The 20768-nt window shown below is 42.1% G+C and overlaps 1 protein-coding gene across 1 annotated transcript in view; it reads left to right on the top strand.

The window, feature by feature from the left end:
* LOC308300086 (putative flavin-containing monoamine oxidase A) overlaps nucleotides 1-20768 on the top strand; it is a 599107-nt gene that overhangs the window by 101341 nt on the left and 476998 nt on the right. The gene's annotated exons all lie outside the window — the stretch shown is intronic.

Raw genomic sequence — 20768 nt, 5'->3', positions numbered from 1 at the left:
ATGTGCATGTACACTAAACGCCCACACACACAGAGATAAGATGGATGAGCCAGTCATACAATGATAACGTCCCAGGGAAAGTGATTTAATCGCTATCGCTGGATTGCACAGTTGATTGAAAAGGTTTTTTGTCAGTGCCCATTCCTCTCCGAGAGGGTATCTCAAACACCCACCGGCCATTGGACAGCAGTCTGTGACTCCATCAGCGCCCTGGCTTGTTATTTGTCTTTGTTATCACTAGCTTGCACGGGATCAACTGCTTGTTCTCACCGGCTTCATTTAAGCTGGTCCAGATTGAATGAAAGCCAGCGGGCCAACATCTCTTTGTACATGTCAGTTTTTGGCACCATTCGGTTACTGATTTGGTCATTTTGGGTGGCCGCCACAAGAGCAATGGATCCCTCGTGGGCCTGACTCACTCACTGCACTTTGTGTTGTATGCTGTATGATTGCTTTTGTTTTTTGTTTTACCTGCACCTGACTTCACGGAGAGGCAGAGCAAAGCCGAAGGGTGTGCTATTTCGAGGACTCTGCTGAGCTGCTCGGCAGTTCCTTCTCACGATATATGTCATCCCCAGCTTAAGGCATGCATGTGGTAATGTGCTATCTGGGGGATTGGCAGCTTGCCTTGTCAGCTGCTGTTTTGTGGTCATTTAATGCAATCCGATGGTTGGATTCAGTGCTGGATCGCGCCATTGGTACTATAAGTGATGAGTGCTTCCTTGGAGGCTCTCTATGAAGGTGTCATGCCCAGGGCTGGATTAACGATTGGGCCGGTGGGGCCGTTGCCAAGGGCCCTAAGCTCTCAGGGGCCCTTGGGGGAACTGGGCCGCGTGGTCATTGACAATTTACTATTAAATGTATACACAGATGATCATCATGTCTTAAAATCCGAACTGGGTAGTGCGCGTCGAGAGGGAGGGGGGTTTATGGTGGAGGGTGGGGGAGCCCTAAAAAATTATCGACCAGGGGCCCTCGCGGGGGATGATCCGTCCCTGAGTGGTCTAATGGTCTGACTTTCAGCAGAGAGGTTCCATATTTAAACCCCAGTCTACCTGTAGTTTGATGATGGAGTACTTTGGAATGTTCTCTATAAAGATATGCATGGGTGACTCAAAATGTCTTTGAAAATGCACTGGGTGCCCAAAGTATGTGTGTTTGGGTGATTTAGTTGGAAAAGCTCTTGACTCATCATCAGAAGGTTATGGGATCAAATACTGGCACCTTTGCATCTGAGCAATTGACACTGATGGTTTGATTTTTCTCTCCTTTAAATGTCCATTGTCATTGACAATGCATTGGGCGCTTAAAGTTAAAATTAAAATTTCAAAGTAAAAATCTCAAGCCTGCATGTTCACAGTAAGGTGGACTTTTTGAATTGTGAATCAAGTTGCTCGGTTAAAGTATGTAGGAACAGCGAGGTGCCAAAGTTTTCAGATTTAAGTTTTAAAAGTTAATATCTCTACAAAAAGTAAAACGTTCAAGCATGCGTGTCCACAGTTAGGTGAATTATAAAAAGTATGAATGGAGTTTCTAGGTGAACGTGTTTTTTTTGAGGCGTGCAAATCTGCCATTGCCATGTTAATTTTCCATATTTTGTGAAGACTATAGCTCTAAAACCATGAAACATTTCAAATATTCATTTTCAGGCAAACATTTCCACAGTAAGCTGAACATGATTGATTGATTGATTGATTGAAGACTTTATTAGAAGTTTGCATAGGAAAAGGTACAGTTTCATGACGGTACAGTTCACTGGTACAAGGTCTACTAAAAGGAGATCCATGAAAAGACTAAGCTTATTTCCACTGGAAACCATTGAAGTATCTCATATAACATTGAATGACAGACAAATAGAACACAGTACTATGCAGTAGATATGTAAAGAAAAACAAAATAGAAGACAGTAAGTCAAAACAAACAGTATATACAAAGAAGGGGCAGGGGAGGGTAGGGTTGGGCTAGATTCTTTTTTACCAGTTGCGAACGGCTGCTGCCTGTAAGTGGTTTTTCAGGGCAATTTTAAAGGATGCTAGTGATCCACACTCCTTTGTGGCCTTCGGTAAGGCTTTCCACATTTTGGTGGTATAGCAGAAAAAAGAGTTTGACCCTTTGTTGGTTTTGACTCTGGGTTGAAAGTGATCTGTGGCGCTGCCTCTGGTGTTGTAATTATGGACATCCTTAATGTTTATAAAGTATTTTGACAGGTACTTGGGTATCATAGTGGTGTAGTGTATCTTGTACACCAGGCCCATTGCAAGTTGCTGTACTCTGTCAACTACTCTGAGCCACCCCACTCTTAACTGGTGAGTAGCGGTGAGGTGAGTCTGATAGGGAAGTCTAAGCAGGACCCTAATTAGTTTATTTTGGGCTGTTTGTAGTTTAGTTTTCAGGGCTTGTGGGGCGTCACAATACCATACGTGGACTCCGTAGTCAAAGAGGGGCTGGATTATTGCACCAGCTATGGTCTTCAGTGTGTTGGAATTGACCATCGGGGCGATCCTCTGTAGGAAACGAGTTCGTTGGTTGATTTTATTTATTACTTTAGAAGTCATCTTTTCACTGGAAAGATTAGCTTCAAGGATACATCCTAAGTAAGAGATTTCGTTTTTTCGTGTTATGACCTTGTCACCCACTTTGATTGTGAAGTTATCAACTTTTTTGAGGTTATGATTTGATCCAAAGAGGATGGACTCTGTTTTACCCAGGTGAATTGATAATTTGTTGTCGTTAAGCCATGTGCAGATCTTACTTAGTTCAGAGTTAAGTGTCTTCTCAACCTGCAAGTGGTCCTTGCCCGAGACTAGGAGAGCCGAGTCATCCGCGAACAGGAACAGGTTGCAGTCACAAGCAGATGCCATGTCGTTCACGTATATTAGGAACAACAGAGGTCCCAGTATGCTACCTTGAGGAACACCACAGTTTACCGGGAGGGGGGGGACAGGGTACCGTTAATCTCCACCACCTGTTCCCTCCCCACCAGGTAAGACTGCATCCACCTCACTGCTGCGCTGTCAAGACCGATGGCTTTTAGTTTCTCAATCAGAATAGAATGATTTACGGTGTCAAATGCCTTCTGGAGGTCCATCATGACCATGCCGCTATATTTGCCGTCATCCGCTTCGCGTTTGATTTGGTCAGTCAAATAGAGAAGGCATGTGTCAGTGGAATGAGATTTTCTGAATCCAGATTGGAACTCGTAAATCAGATTATTCTCATCGAGATATCTTGCTATCTGTTCGTAGACTATTTTCTCCATGACTTTGGATATGGAGCTAAGAATGGAAACGGGACGGTAGTTTCCAGGGTCTAGTTTGCTACCTTTTTTATGCAGGGGGGTTACTTTTGCTAGTTTGAAGTCCTGTGGGACATGACCCTGTTCAATGGAAAGGTTAATTATGTGGGTAATTATTGGAGCAATGGTGGCGGCTGAATCTCTGAGAAATCTAGCTGGAATTTTATCAAGGCCAGTGGCCTTGTGTTGAGGTAGGGCACTCAGTTTTTTAAACACTTCATCAGTTGTCACTGTGGCAAGTTTAAAACTGTCTTTTCTGACGCCCAGTTTATTGTAGAATTTCTTAACAAATTTTACACCATACCGCCCAGATGGGGCGACCAGTTTTTCAACCAGCGAACGGGCCACGGTGGTAAAGGTTTCGTTAAGATGGGTAGCCACTTCACATTTGTCAGAAATGAGAGCGGTGTCCGTTTTGATGTTTATGCTGTGGCCTATGGTTTTAGGTTTTAAGCCTAATGTGTTGTTAAGCAACTTCCATAGGTCTCGTGGTTTGTTTTTGAATTCGTCGATTTTTTCATCAATGTAGTTTTTTTGGGCGGCTCTAATATAGGCAGTTGTCTGGTTTCTAAGCTTCTTGCACTGAGCAGTAAGATGCTTGATTTGGATATTGAGGTCAGGGTTGAATTTTTTTTTAAGTTTTTTGCAGCACTTACGTTTTTCATCGTACTTTTTGTCTCTGAGTTTAGCTGATTCAGCAATATCTGAGTTATACCATGGCTCTTGGCGGGCTTTAACCCTGGTGGTATTCAAGGGGGCCACGATGTCTAGAGCATCGGTCAATTTGGTTTTAAAACCACACCATGCTCCTTCGACATTTGTACACTGCAGTTCAGAGGAAAAGTCTGTATTCGCTAGAGTGTTATTTAAAGCCTCACTGGAGTAGTTTTTGAGGCTTCTAGCTACAACTGTTTTGTGGCCACTAGCCTTGGGTTTGTGTATTTTACGCGTACAGTAGATCATGTAATGATCACTAAGACCGCATACAATAGCCCCGCTAGCGGTGACTTTTGATTTGTCTGTGGTTACGATGAGATCTATGAGGGTTTGGGAGTGCTCCGTCACCCTAGTGGGCACAGTAACAAGCTGAGTGAGGCCATATTGATTACATAACCCATTAAAGGACTTGAACAGGGGTGCTTCTTTACGTAAAGCATCACAATTAAAGTCGCCCAGAGCGTAGTACTCAATACCGTCCACCTTAGCTAAGCTCTCATCAAACAGCTCAAAGAAATCATTCTGGTCAGGGGGTCTATAGACAGCACATATTAGTATATTTTTAGCATGTTCAAAAATTATCTCGACCCATACAGTTTCAAGAGAGCTGTGGTGTAGGTCTGGGCGAATGATAAAATTTAAATCATTGTGAATATACATGCAAACACCACCTCCTTTCCTGTTCCTATCATTCCTAATGACAGTGTAATTGGCTATTTCAATTCTAGCATCTGAGAATGAGTCATCGAGTTTAGTTTCTGAGAAGGTTAAAATTTGGACCTTACCATCAAAAAACATAGCTTTGATTTGTTCCAGTTTGGGTTCCAAACTGTTGACGTTGAGATGGATCATTTTCAGTCCTCTTTTTACAAATGTTTCTTTCATATTTGAGGTGATCAAATAGCCATTATCAGGGCTGGGGGTTTCTGCTGTGTGTGAGTCCACATCCGTCTGTAGTGGTAGTGGGGGTGGGGGTAGGGGGGGGAGGTCATGTCCCTTTGTTGTCTGTGAACCTAGACACCAGGATATCCAGCTTCTCTCCACGGCACGAGGGGGGGAGGTGTCGGCGCAGATTGTATCAAAGCCGAGACGTGTCAGCAGCCACGACTGGTTATGATCCCTGGGGGGTGACGGGGCCAGCGGGGGGGCATCCTGCTCGATGGTAATCTCCGCGAACTGGGCACCAGCAGCCTCGATGTCTGGTGGTGCGGGGTTGGACATGCCGTCGTCCGAGTCGCTCCGTGGGTCGGGTGGTCCCTGGGTGTTTAGTGGGGAAGTCGGCGGGGGGTCATCTGTGACTTGGACACCGTCGGGAACCGGGGGTTTGCCGCCAGGCGCCTCGGCGCTGCTGTTGTCAGGCGGCTCAACGACCGAAACCTCGCCGATGCGTGCAGGGTTCATGCAGGGATCCTCTCTCGCGTCGTCGTATGTAGCCACGGCAACCGCTGGGCGATCGTATTGCAGAGAGCCGGCTGGAGAGCCATTGTTTTTAGCATAGGACTCACCAGCTGACCTCGTAGCGGCCGGGAGGTCTTCTGTCTCAGCTACGGATTCACTCTTGGTCAGGGAAAACATCTGTTCTCTCGCCAGACGAGCGGTTGTTTGTCGAGTGATCGCTGGGCCTGGGTGAACGTGAATATCACCCGAGAGTAGTAGAAAAAAGTAAATAAAGGACCGTCTGTCCATTCTACCAACCGGGGGTCTGTTTTTTGGTGTTATCAGCGAGCCTAGGATAGCCAGTTTGTAGAGGTGTTTCAGTTCCGATCCATCGTGGAGGTAAAAATCACAGTGAGATTCCTCTCTGTTCTGCACATAATCCACTGTATCCATTTTCTCTGCATGCCATGGTGAGCTGAGGCACGAGTCGGTGTAATACACGAGAAATATCAGAAAAGTGAAAAATATCCTTCCCTTTGTTCCTGGAGTGTAGTCGGAACAATGGGTCGCGGAGCGGAAAAAAATGCGGCCGTCCTTCATGACTGCTGACTGTTGATACTGTTTGAACAGTGTTTCTAGGTGTACGTTTGTAGCTCTAGTACTTTTTTCAATTGACAACGCATTGGGTGCTAATAAGTAAGTTAAAGCCATACTGTGTAAGTTGCCCAACTAGTGGTCATTAGCCCTATAGCAAACCGCGGTCGCGTCCGCGTCTTTCGTCCGTTTTTCGTACCTTCAGACCCCCGCGTCTGCCTCCACCTCGCTGAGATCTATCTTTTAAGGGGTCCCTTGTTCTTGTGCGTTCAGTAATTCCAGAGATACGGACTCCTTCACCCTGCCTGGTAGGCGAAATTACCTAGAGAAGGGATGGTACAAACGGGCGACAACAAATATGGCTGCCATAGCGACCCCACTTCAAGATGCGCTGTGATTGGCCGGCAGTTGTATAACCCTCGCTGTGATTGGCCGGTAGTGTGATGACGCAATTTTGGCGCGAGATCCGGTCCACGGCAAGGATCTCAGTTTACATATAGAGAAGGCTTTACAGGCTGAAATTCACGGCGCGGATCTTCTAAAACTTTTGTGATTTAATAGTTAGGAGAATTTTAAGATTTGTTTTATAAAAAAAGTTACATAGTACAACTTTAAGTAAGTTATGTGTTTAATTGTAATGGATTCAGAATCATGAAAAAACCCTAGTTAGACCCCTCACATGCTACTTAAAGAAGATTTTTTGGGGGGGTCTTTTTTCCTGTATAGTAAGTGAATGGGTAGGTGCAAGAAATCATTACAAATTAACCCCTTGGAATGATATTTCAGCCTGTTACCTGGCAGAATCTTTGTTGCTCTGGAGGGAAAGTATTCATATAATTTAGTTGTTATCCTTTTGACACATTTTATGTCTAAAATACGGATTAATAAGAACAGTGACCCCCGACAGTCCTTGATGGCATGGGGCTTGACCCAGCCAACTGTCTAAGGCAAAGGCAACTGTTCAAGCGCATCACACCACTGATCCAAGGCATCTTAAAGCCCTCAACAGCTATCTCCTTTTGACGTGTTCGCTTGTATTTTTGTTGTGAAAGTGCCAAAGTACTTCAACATGGTAGGAGGACTGGGATGTGAACATGCAACCTCTATGCTGGGAGTCTGACCTTCAGACCACTACACTGTCTCTTGAAACCACAAGCCAGTATGCTAGGTTTAAATACCGGTATGTATTAGTTGTCCCAGACAAGAGGCCAACTCTTAATGTATGCCCTGACACCACTGATTTGCAACATCATGCAACCATCATGGCAGTTGCAAAGAGTTGCTTTGGTGCGATTGACCTTAGAACAGTTTTGTTGCAAGGAGTTGCATGGCGAATCATTAGTGTAAAATTCAATCTTGGGGGAGGACCCTCAGACCCCGTTTAGGGAATCTCCCCCCTACCCCCTTAACAAAATAGAAATATAAATCTTATTGGTTCTGACATTCCAATGTTGCCAACCCTGCATATGGTCTAGTGGACTGATCTCTCAGTTCAGAGCAGCCATGTTCAAATCCCAGTTCTCCCATAGGTCATTGCTCTTTTACTTGGACCTTTTTAAGGTTCAAATACAAAAGAATAACTCAAGAGCACTCAAAGGTTAGTGAGAGATGGAGTAGTGGTCTAAAGATCAGACTCTCATTGCTGATGTTCCATGTACAAATCTCAATCCTCAATCCACATTGCTGTTTTACTTTGACATTTTCATGGGTAAAGTACAAAATAATTACTCAAAAGCACCTGATATTTTGTAGGTTGGAAATGGTGTAGTGGTCTAAAGATCAGACTTTAGGTTCAGAAATTCTGTGTTCAAAACCCAGTCACCCTACGAATTGCTGCTCTAATACTTGGATCTTTTCAAGGTTAAAATACAACATAAGTACTCAAAAGCACCAGATCACATTTAGTGAGAGGTGGCCGAAGGGTCTAATGCTCAGACTCTCAGCTAAGAGGTTCCATGTTCAAATCCCACTCAACCTACAGTCCATCTCTGGAGTACATTGACCTTTTTAAGGCTAAAATTGTCTCAATTTTCTCAGATTCTTCCAGTGCTCTCAAGGCATGTAGGTAAGCATTCTTTCTGTAAAATTTCCGTTGGACAGAGTTCTTTCAGATATAACCCCCCACCTTTAGCTCTCAGGAAACAGGGGGAGGGACACCCCTCCACAATGGTCCTCCGTGTACCTTGGGCATGGGACTTGAACCTGTCTGAAACCAGCCTGAAGCAGGGACAACCGATCAAGCGACCATACCATTGAGCCAAGGCACCTTTGGGCCCTCAACAGGTATCTCCTGGTGCATTTGAGTTGTTCTCTTCTATTTTAGCCTTGAAAAGGTCAAAGCACTACATGAATGGATTAGAACATGTGACCTCTGCATTTGGAGTCTGATGTTTAAACCACTACACCATCTCCCACAGCAGACTTTGTCTGGTGCTTTGAATACTTCTTTTGTATTTTAACCTCGAAAAGCAACAACAATGATCTGTACGAGAACTCAGATTTTTAGAGCACTAGATGCATTTTCTAGTGCTTTTGACTAACTCTTTTATATTTTAACCTTGAAAGAAATGTAAAAGTAAAACAGCAACATAGGAGGAGTGAGATTTGAACACGGAAGCTTTGCACCGAAAGTCAAATGTCTAGACCACTACACCATCTCTCAACGTAGATAGCTCCTGGTGCTTTTGAGTAATTATTTTGTATTTTAACCTTTTCAAGGTTCAAATACAAAATAATTATTCAAGAGCACTCAAAAGTTAGTGAGAGATGGAGTAGTGGTCTAAAGATCAGACTCTCATTGCTGATGTTCCATGTACAAATCTCAATCCTCCTACATTGCTGTTTTACTTTGACATTTTCATGGGTAAAGTACAAAATAATTACTCAAAAGCACCTGACATTTTGTAGGTTGGAGATGGTGAAGTGGTCTAAAGATCAGACTTTAGGTTCAGAGGTTCTGTGTTCAAAACCCAGTCACCCTACGAATTGCTGCTTTAATAATTGGATCTTTTCAAGGTTAAAATACAAAATAAGTACTCAAAAGCACCAGATCACATTTACAGTGAGAGATGGCCGAATGGTCTAATGCTCAGACTCTCAGCTAAGAGGTTCCGTGTTCAAATCCCACTCAACCTACATACAGTCCATCTCTGGAGTACATTGACCTTTTTAAGGCTAAAATTGTCTCAATTTTCTCAAATTCCTTTTAAGGCTAAAATTGTCTCAATTTTCTCAAATTCTTCCAGTGCTCTCAAGGCATGTAGGTAAGCATTTTTTCTGTAAAATTTCCATTGGACAGAGTTCTTTCAGATATAACCCCCCACCTTTAGCTCTCAGGAAACAGGGGGAGGGACACCTCTCCACAATGGTCCTCCGTGTACCTTGGGCATGGGACTTGAACCTGTCTGAAACCTGCCTGAAGCAGGGACAACCGATCAAGCGACCATACCATTGAGCCAAGGCACCTTTGGGCCCTCAACAGGTATCTCCTGGTGCTTTTGAGTTGTTCTCTTCTATTTTAGCCTTGAAAAGGTCAAAGCACTACATGAATGGATTAGAACATGTGACCTCTGCATTTGGAGTCTGATGTTTAAACCACTACACCATCTTCCACAGCAGACTTTGTCTGGTGCTTTGAATACTTCTTTAGTATTTTAACCTCGAAAAGCAACAACAATGATCTGTACGAGAACTTTGATTTTTAGACCACTTGATGCATTTTCTAGTGCTTTTGACCAACTCTTTTATATTTTAACCTTGAAATAAATGTAAAAGTAAAACAGCAACATTGGAGGAGTGAGATTTGAACACGGAAGCTCTGCACCGAGAGTCAAATGCACTATAATCACGTTTTTGTCTTAGGAATGTGACAAATACAAAAAACTATTATTGAATTCAAGTCTCCACGGGATGAGTAATCAATCAAAAAAAGGTCATTTTGGGCGTGAACTACTCCTTTAATAATGTTATAGTCAAAATAAAAAGTAGTGGAAATAGCCGATCTACAAGCTCACAACGTGTCGCATTGCGATGCATCGTGAGCTTATAGATCAGATATGTGCATAGCTATATTTTTTGCAACATGGAGACAATTATGATGGCAATTATATCATAATTGTGACATGCCTATCAGTGACATTTCAACCAACCAATAGTAACAAAACAATAACATCAAACTGACTGATTTACCTATCATTAAAGCAGCATCATACAAGTAAGAAATAAGTAGTGAATCACTCTGCTTTCATTTCAAAAAATGATTCTAACATGAAGGACACATCCAGTCCAAAGGAACAATTAATGTTCTATTTTTTATTTTATTTTTTTTAAGATTTGTTTTAGGGCTTTTTATGCCTTTATTCGATAGGACAGTAGACTGACAGGAAATAGGGAGAGAGATGGGGAATGACATGTGGCAAAGGTCGTCCGGAACGGGAATCGAACCGGCGACGCCAGCAGACATCATAGCCTAGTATATGGTACACGCCTTGACCACCAGGCCAGCGGGCGCCCATTATTGTTCTAGTTAAATTCACAAACTACATTTGTTTTTGTCCTGATTGCTTGTTGGAGTTGATTTGAAGTCCTCAATTAAAGTATGGTCTGTGCTCACAGTTCCTATGAACTGAACACTTTAGACAGACTGCTGCCTGCAAGCAGTTTCCCAATGAGTTTGGGTGAGCTGGAGAACTATCCAAATCACCACAACACTGTTAAAGGTCCCACTGTAGTCCTAGATTGGCTGTGATATTCCTTTCATTAATGTATTTCATATGAAGCCATAGATCACTCCTATGCCCTCCTGTGTCGGTGATGTTGTGAAATCTAAGTGATATCATCACAGCCATTCTAGGGCTAAAGTTGTCAGATAGCTGTCCATACTCACTCAGAAACCTGTTGAAATGTCTCCCACACTCTCTTCTCCTCCAGGCTAGTGTGTTAGTTGACCAGCCATAGTCCATCTGGTAGTTATTAATGTCAGCTGGTTATGGTAGACATACTGAGTGAAATCCCTGCTCCAAACACACAGACATGCTGATATATCCACAACCACACTGGTATTTATTATCCCTGGCCCGCTTCATTTGGTGACAACATTTACCAGATTATTTAATTAATAACCTTCTCTGTTTTCACCAGGTTTTCACCTGTCTCTCTCACTCACAGACTGTTTTCCTTCCTGCTTTTTGAATTGAGTCCCACCCAACTAGAGTTGATTGACACCTGGATGCCCAATGACATTGCTTAACAGAAATTATGTCTGACCAAGTAGCTGCATGTCTGCCTCCTAGTGGACATGGTGCTTTAGCGCAGCTGCAGTGAAATGAGAAACCTGGGTACAAATCACCATCTGAACTCTAAGTAGTCGGAGGCCTTAGGGATAGTTTGTGCTAATCAGACTAAAAGCGCCAAATTTTGCCAGATGCAGCCCAGGGCATGCTCTAACGATTTAGCTAGGGCGCCCGAGTCGGCGACCTTCGGGGTCGCCACAGCGGTCAAATCAAGTTGGGCTCCCATCGACTTTCTATACAGGAGGAAAATACCCTGGGTATTTAAGTAGGATGTGAGGGGTCTAACTAGGGGTTGTCATGATGCTGAATCCATTGCAAGCATTTGTTTTGCACAAAAAAACATTCCTTTGGCTACAAATGGCCCCAGAAAACCCCCACTGGGATTTGATCCCATACCTTCTGTTAATGAGTCAAGAGCCTTTCCAACAGAGATACCATAACTCAGAATGTGTGAGGGCCCAATGCATTGATAAAGACATTTTGAGTCACTCATGTGTAATTGTATATGTTTGCATAGAAAATTCCAAATTCCAAAGAACTATGGGAAGACTGGGGTTTGAATATGGCACCTCTGAGCCAAAGAACTAATCATTAGACCACTATACCACCTCTCAGGCTCTCTTGGCCCATGTCTCTTATTTAACAATTACTTTTTTTTTCAATAGAATAATAGAAATAGGAGAAGAAACAAAAAAAAACACTTCAAAACATTAAGAGAGCTGTGCCCTGTGTTTCTGGCAGGTAGTAAAGTGGTCTCAGGCTGGATTAACCATTGGGCCGGTGGTGCCGTTGCCAGGGGCCCCTGGGGGAACTGGGCCGTGTTGTCATTGACAATTTACATTTAAATGTATACGTTAATCAAAAATCAAATGTGTGGGCCCCTCCTCTGTTGTCTACAGGAGCTTTCTTGGCCCACAGATGATCATCATGGCTTAAAATCTGAGCTGGGTATGCGCGTCGGGAGGGAGGGAGGGAGGGGGGGGGGGGGGGGGGGGGGGGTTGGCCAGGGGCCCTTGTGGCGGTTAATCCGTCCCTGGTCATGCCTGAAGAGGTGAACCCCCCCCCCCCCCCCCTCAGACACAGCATGGCCATTTCAGACTTTAAAAGTCTGCAGCTAATTGCAGACCAAATTAGTACATCCTGGGGCCAACTGGGGTGTGAAATGAGGGGAAGCCCTTGTTAACACAAGTAACGGAATACACCCCCACAATCATTACATACTGCATGCAGGAAATTGGCTCCCGAAATTGGCTACCAAACATCACCCTATAATGTTAACTTTCAACACACAGGGAAATTGAACACACTGTCCCTCATTATAGATGTGGCGGAACAAAAACTTGGATATAAACCTGCATTATACAGACTGTACATTCTATATCAGATTACATTGCATAAGGAATCAAGCTAATGCATAGTTAAACTATATAGGCCTATTTACTGTAACAGCTCTTGTTCAAGAGCTCAGCTTTTCCACCAATCAGTCAAATGTTGACAATAAGATGACAAACTGTAAGCTTGCATTGGTGGTGAATAATTGCTGCATAATGTGGCCTTAACAAAGAAATTCGTTCTGAGGCCTTGAATGACAGGTTTAAATACTCCGTGCTGACTATTTTAACAGGGCTGTGCAGAGAGCACTGAGTGGGCAGGTACTCAAACCTCACAAAAGGGCACTTCTGTACGCGCGTTTTGGGGAGGTCTTTTTTGTGGGGGTCCCTCGTGCCATTTCACACCAGAAATGTAGCTAGTACATAGAACATGCTTTCTGGCATTTACCTTTAGTCCAGTCATTTTAGGCCAAAATTAGGCCAAACCTGGAACAAATTGCAATAGTAGCAAACTCAACTGATTTTGTATCCTCAATATGTCCTTAGTGAGGGGAAAAAAGTCCCAAGGAATCCCACCGGGGCAAAGTTTTGAAAACGACCTATCTACCTTCAATTACTATACACTACAATATAAAGGAAAAAATGACTGAAAAAAAATCTGCTTTAAGTGGGATGTGAGGGGTCAAACTAGGGGTTTTTAATTATTCTGAATCCATTGCACTCATTTGTTTTGCACGAAAAACATTCCTTGGGCCAGAAATGGCCACTCAAAACGTCAATTTTCATCAATTTTCATCAATTTTCAGTCTTTTGGGGTCCGTTTTTAGCCCAAGGAATGTTTTTCCTCATATCCCACTTAAAGCAGATTTTTTTTCAGTCATTTTTTCCGTTATATTGTAGTGTATAGTAATTGAAGGTAGGTAGGTCGTTTTCAAAACTTTGCCCCGGTGGGATTTCTTGGGACTTTTTTTCCCTCACTAAGGACATAATGAGGATACAAAATCAGTTGAGTTTGCTACTATTGCAATTTGTTCCAGGTCTAACCCTAAAATGACTGGACTACTTTGAAGCCACAAGGTTAAGGTGGGAGGGCACTTGACATCTCTGCATCAGGTGGTGCGGCCATAGCTGCATTTGGGTGCGGCCATAGCTGAATGGTTAGGGAGCCTGCCTGGGGAACCAGTTCCCCTGGTTGTCCCAGGTCAGGATAGCAATGGTTGTCCCCGGCCAGGATAGCAATGTCGATGTGTGTCCCTGAGCAAGACTCTTAACCCCTAATTGCTCCCCCCCTCGCGCTCCTTGTGGGCTGCACTGGGTTCAGCTGGGTTAAGCTGAAAAAAAGCAGCTGGGTTGGGCTGCGATACCCGAATTTCCCTCGCGGGAGGAGTAGGTAACTATCATATCATATCATATCAGGTGAAACTGATGGCAGCCGGCTCATTTAAGCAATAATTATAACTAATAATTATTATTATAGTGAAATTATAATTAGATAGTCAAATGTTCTTCTTGATATGGGCCACAGATGTTGGGCAGGCCATTAAAGAACGTTTTTTGTTGTTTTTTTGCAAAAGGGCACTTTGAGGCAAAAGGGAATGTGCCCTTATATATATATATATATTATACATATTATATATTATAGTGAAATTATAATTAGATAGTCAAATGTTCTTCTTGATATGGGCCACAGATGTTGGGCAGGCCATTAAAGAACGTTTTTTGTCGTTTTTTTTGCAAAAGGGCACTTTGAGGCAAAAAGGAATGTGCCCTTATATATGCCCTTATATATATATATATATACAAAAAAAGAAAAAAAAATATATATATATATTAACAATTGTGTCAATACTGTTAAAAACAATATACATGATCGGTAACGCTTTACTTTACAGTACAGTAATTACCAGGTACTTACTAGGTAATTACTAGGTAATACCCAGTATTTAATTACATGGTAATTACCAGCTATGTTCCTGAAAACTACCAGATAATTACCAGGTAATATTAAGTATTTGCCTGGTAATTACATGTTAAGTACATGGTAATACACTTATTAATTACTAGGTTTATTACCTGGTAGTTACCAGGTATTTTCCTGGATACTACAAGGTAATTACCAGGTAATTATAAGTATGTAACTACCCAGTAGTTACAGTTGAACTGTACTGTAAAGTAAAGCATGGGTCAATTGGATGACCTTACCTGGTAATTGCTCAGTATTAACCCAGTAACTAGAAAAGTTTTTCCCAGGTAATTACCCAGTAGTTACAGTTGAACTGTACTGTAAAAGAAAGCATGGGTCAATTCCATGACATTACCTAGTCATTACTAAGTGTTTACCCAGTAACTAAAATATGTACCTTGCATTTACCCAGTTAAGTGGAACTACGGTAAAAATAAGTACTTTTTGTTGGGACCAAATGGCATCGTGGCCATGGGTGGATAAAATAACCAGGGAGTGGTGAATACTCAAAACACTCTTTTTTGCGTCCAGTGCATGCGAGTCAGCTTCTCCTCTAGACAGCACACTGCGTGTTGTGTGAGGAGGTGTTAATATAATGAATTTATATTTGTGTTTGATCATGGCTTGGTAATGGTTGGGATGCTGGTGTTTTGGGTGGGAACTCTGTGGATTTCAGATGCAGTGTGCTGTCCAGCGGAGAAGCAGACTCTCGAATACCAGAGAGGAGAGCCAGGACTTGGCATGCACTGAACGCGAATGAACACTGGTCATTTTTGGGGCATTCAAAATCTGAGTGTTTTGAGTATTCACCACTCCCTGGTTATTTTATCCACCCATGGCCACAATGCCATTTGGTCCCAACAAAAAGTACTTATTTTTACCGTAGTTCCACTTAACTGGGTAAATGCAAGGTACATATTCTAGTTACTGGGTAAACACTTAGTAATTACTAGGTAATGTCATGGAATTGACCCATGCTTTCTTTTACAGTACAGTTCAACTGTAACTACTGGGTAATTACCTGGGAAAACGTTTCTAGTTATTGGGTTAATACTGAGTAATTACCAGGTAAGGTCATCCAATTGACCCACGCTTTACTTTACAGTACAGTTCAACTGTAACTACTGGGTAGTTACATACTCATAATTACCTGGTAATTACCTTGTAGTATCCAGGAGAATACCTGGTAACTACCAGGTAATAAACCTAGTAATTAATAAGTGTATTACCAGGTACTTAACATGTAATTACCAGGCAAATACTTAACATAGCAGGTGTTTACCAGGTAATTACTAGGTAAAATACTTGGTAGTTACCATGTGGTAAATACCCAGTAAATACTGGGTATTACCTAATAGTTACCTGGTAATTAAAAACAAAAATATTGAATTCGTACTACTCAAAAATATTGAGTTGACCTAGTTCTCTGTAAATTGTACTAATGCAATTTAAGTTGGCTCAACATATTTTATTTGACTAGATGCAAACTGAAGCTGATAAATGACCATGCTGATATTAACACAATAAGAGATTTGTTTCTGGCATTTTTCTAAGACTTCTCCTTCCAGGTTTGCATAATTGTACATAAGCAACAATGTTAATTATTTTATTTTTAAGAATAGTTTAAAAAAGATTAACTTAAAAATCTCGGAAATATTGGGTGTTCTTCTCTTGCAGACCAGTAGGGAGAGGGAGCTCAATCCTAAACTAGCAGCGTAGCAGTTAGGGTTAGGGTTTAGGCTCAAATACTGACAAATCAAATTCTGAAATAATGACAGTCAGCTTGCTGAGGCAGACACATGGATATGACACATTTAGCATTTTTAGCTCCTGAAAGCTTAGAAATGTCCCTGGAAACATAGACAAATGCTTTTCCCAGCATGCTTTGCATAACATGCTTTGCATAACAGGTGACTTATTTGACCAATCAAGGGAAAGGGGTGGAGTCAACTACTCAGCCTTGTAAAAAGTACTTAACTCTTATACTGCTTTGGACGTTCCTGTTCGCCCCAATTCTAGAGAGTGGGGACGGCCAATACGGCCGTTCGTTCGTTTGATGTTTTTTATGGATTATGATAAAAGACGTCCTTGCGCAACTTTTCAATGTATAATTGGTCGTCGGGTCGTTTTGAGGACAGCCAGAAACCGCGTCATAAAAAAAAAGTAAACAGACTGTCCTGGCTCCAGTGGCGTCAGTTCAGAACAAGCTAAGGTATGGCAACATGACTGGTGTCACCAGGCATGTTGCCATACCTTAGCAACAGGCACGATGAAAAGTACATTTTTATTATTTCCCCCTGGAGCCAAGGTATGGCAGCTGCATACCCCTGCCATACCCAATTGACGCCCCTGCCTGGCTCCGCCTGCTAGCCTTGAGGGATTATATTGTTTTTTTTGTTAGTAGAGAGAGAGAGAGAGAGAGAGAGAGAGACACGTTGGTAAAAGCGATCATTTTGTCGGAAATCAGTTGTTTTATAGTATTAGTAGTATAGTAATTGTAGTAGGTAGTAGTATTTAGCAGTACTAGAATATTGAGATGTATTAGGCCAACTCAGCCTCAACTTGCTGGTATCATTCCGCCGAAGTGCGACCCACCCCCCCTGGCCGAGGAGCAGCAGCAGCAGCCAGCAGCAGAGCAGATCCACGGATAGAAACAAACTTTGTTAGAATTAGGATTACAAACCTACCCGCGTTGGTGACTCAGGACCAGGCAGCGCCCACGAATGGTGGTGGTGGTCGTGATGATGATGATGATGATGATGATGATGATGATGAAGAAGAGAAAAAGATCACTGTAGCCGTTGGTATTGAAGATAAAAAGATTGAAGATGGTGCCAGTCGCGAAGAAGGGTTCAAAAGTGGATCAAGAGCCTCGTGATATTGTGGAAACCGATCCCGACGGAGCTCGACCCCCGTGTAGGATGGATCCCCCCGCCCGGGGGCTCACATCGCCGCAGCAGCAGAGACCCATGTACCGCCGCCACCGCCGCGAAGAGACAGACGAACTGGGAGATTTGGCCAATGAAGAATGGCTTCCGCGTAGAGACCCCTCGGAGAACAGAGGCCACGATTCTACTGTCCAAAGTAAGACTTCCAATCCAGTGCATGTATGTATTGTATAGTTGTATACTGTATATAGTTGTATACTGTGTGATAACAGAGCATCCGTGTGGAACTGGAAGCCTGGGATGGGGGGATGGTCAGTGATCAGTGAGATGGGGTAGGGTAACGGTTTTCCATTGCGACGTGTTGCCACTCCGACATTGGGATCCGGTCTAGAGCCCGCCTACTGCATCCGGCTATTTACACGTACACATACATGCAAGAAATGTTTCCGTATCCGGACCGGATCAGTAACTTGATCCAAGCAGTTAGGATCCACGTGCTTGCGTTTGTTTTTGTCGCTACACAGGACACACGTGGAGTTCCTATCACGCGCGTGCACGTACCGCGTGTAGTGTACGTGCACTGCACAGCTACTAGGATTATTTGATGGGAATTTAGGATTTATTGGCTTAGTTTGTGTGTGCGTGCGTACGATGCGTGTGTGTGTGAGAGAGAGGGAGAGGTTTCTTTTTATCGTCATCATCATCATCATCATCATCAGTAGCTGATGATGTAGCTTTTCAGTTCAATTCAAAGGAGCTTTATTGGCATGAGAAAACATACGTTTACATTGCCAAAGCAAGTGTTACAAATAAAAACTGTTGAAAATGGGGAACATATATACAGTTGGAGGGAGTACAGCTTTGTGTAAACAGAGCTATGTTGCATTGTGACATTTTATATATTATACATACAGGGTATAAAGGGCATTTCACTGTTACAGTAAATGCATGGTAACTATTTACTATATCTGCATTTTATGTATTACATATGAACTTATTGTAAGTCATTTGCTAAATGTCAAAATTGTAAATTGATTTGTTTACATATAAACCTTTTGATAATTTCCTGGTTATGATTTTAGATGATGAGTCGACGATGATGAGCCTACTTCTTCATTGCCACATCGTAGTCGTCCAAGGACAAGGATAGGTAAAGAACAAAAACCTTTTTTCTGTAAAGCAGACTTAGCACCAGACACATGCTCACATAGACATCAAAGGGGGCTGGAGCCCCTGCCCTTTTATCCATCTGTAAAAAGTGCCCTCTCCAGACGATGAATGCTGTTTCTACATAATTACTATATATATAGTTTATATATATATTTGTGTGGTAAGCAGTGAAGTGCATAGAATGTTAGAGAATTTCTAAAACAGCCTTTTGATGAAAATATTAGGCCCCCAACCTCCACCCATTCTGCTGTGACGCGTTGTGAGCTTGGAGGTGTACTATTTTTCATGTATTTTATAGTAATTATGTATTTGTATAATTTACAGATCGACCATACCCTCATCAAAAAACACTACTGAATCACTACTCATCACTACTACTAAATGTCTACACAAACATTACAATTTCACTACTTGATTACTATTGCAATGTGTAGTGATTTATGTAGTGATTCCCAGTAGTAATGAGTAGAGAAATGGCTGGTTTCACCCACTGAATCACTACTGATAATCACTACTTAATGACTATTCAAATCACTGCACGACTGCTACTTAATTACTACAGTATCACTATTGGCTTTTGGGAAAGTACTATCCAATCACTACTCAATTCTTTCACATTTATTATTGAATTACTACACAATGCTTACACGTTCACTTCTGTATCTCTTCACAATCCCAATGGAATTAATACATCCTTGTATGTGTAGTGTTTATGTAGTGTTTCTGTAGTGTTTTATCACTACTGAATTACTTTTCATCTCTACACAAACCCTTTTGAATCACCTTTGAAACTCTACACAATTATCATTCAATCACTTCTGTCTTACTATTAAACAAACCCCTTTGAATCACTTTTGAAACTCTACACAATGCTTACACATTCACTGCTGGATCTCTTCTCAATCCCTGTGGAATTACTACATCCTTCTGTAGTGTTTAGGTAGTGTTTTATCACTACTGATCACTAATGAATTACTTTTAGTTTCTACACAAACCCTTTTGAATCACTTTTGAAACTGTACACGATTATCATTCAATCACTTCAGTCTTACTATTAAGCAATGACGACAACAACTGCTCATTCCTTTTACTTTAACACACTGCAAAAAAGCCCCAATTAATCCAAGCAAAATATTCATTAATCTAGACAAATTGTCTCATATCAACCAAAATGTTTAAAATAATGTAAAAAGATCATAATGAGAATAAGCACAGAACACATGTTTTCTTCATTTACTTTTTATTACATTTTATTTAAAATTTTAAATTCTTATGCTTTTACTAAAACTGCTCTTCTTACTGAACAAACAGTATAGCAATGATTGCTATGGAAAGAGATATTTAAATCACATTTTAACAAAGACATCACTTACAGCACCTTTAAGGTTAATGATCAGTTCCGGGGTCAGCCGATACAGTCCACTGTGCAACCACAGACTTTTTTGCCTTCGGGCCATAGTATTTTCCTTTAGTCATGTTGCACTTGGGGTATGTGAGGTGAAAGGTGAACACGTTATGAGATACATCGTCAACACAGGCATGGCCCCAATTGTGCAGTTGGTTTCACCGACGATCACGGCAGGCCGAGTGGTCTCGCCTGCAGAAAGGTATTGGGGTCTTCTGCAGATTGTCACAAACACAAAGAGAAAAACAAAACAAACAATATCACAAACAATTCACTTATTGTATTTTTAATCGTATAGTCAAATATGAAAGTTTGTCAAGCATGTGATATCCTAGTTCTGGTCCATAGCGTTAATGAAAAATAATCCACCTGACGGAGACACTCTTCCTGGTTGAAGACTATTTTATGAAACAGCGCTTCCAACGTCACAGAGATAAATAACACCCAATGAGACTTTTCATTTCGCCTATATATGTATTTTAAGTGTGTGGTGGGGGGCCCAGACTGCATCCACTAAGTAGAGTAAGCTTTCAACTGTCCACTAATACCTTTGGTTTGGTGAGGGCGAAACAGTTTTTATTTTTTTTCGGACCAGACGAGCGGGCTTTCCGATTTTGCCAAGGAGGTGTGGAGGTAGACTAACATAGCGTTAGGGAGAACTCCACTAATGCTATGGACCAGAGCTAGTGATATCCTAACGTCATGTTATGGAAACATGTCGGGCATGCTGCAATGTT

The sequence above is a fragment of the Nannobrachium achirus genome (assembly GCF_963921795.1).
Source record: "Nannobrachium achirus genome assembly, chromosome: 15".
NCBI lineage: Eukaryota > Metazoa > Chordata > Actinopteri > Myctophiformes > Myctophidae > Nannobrachium > Nannobrachium achirus.
Note: the sequence above shows the minus strand (reverse complement) of the source record. Positions and strands in the feature narration are given on the sequence as shown.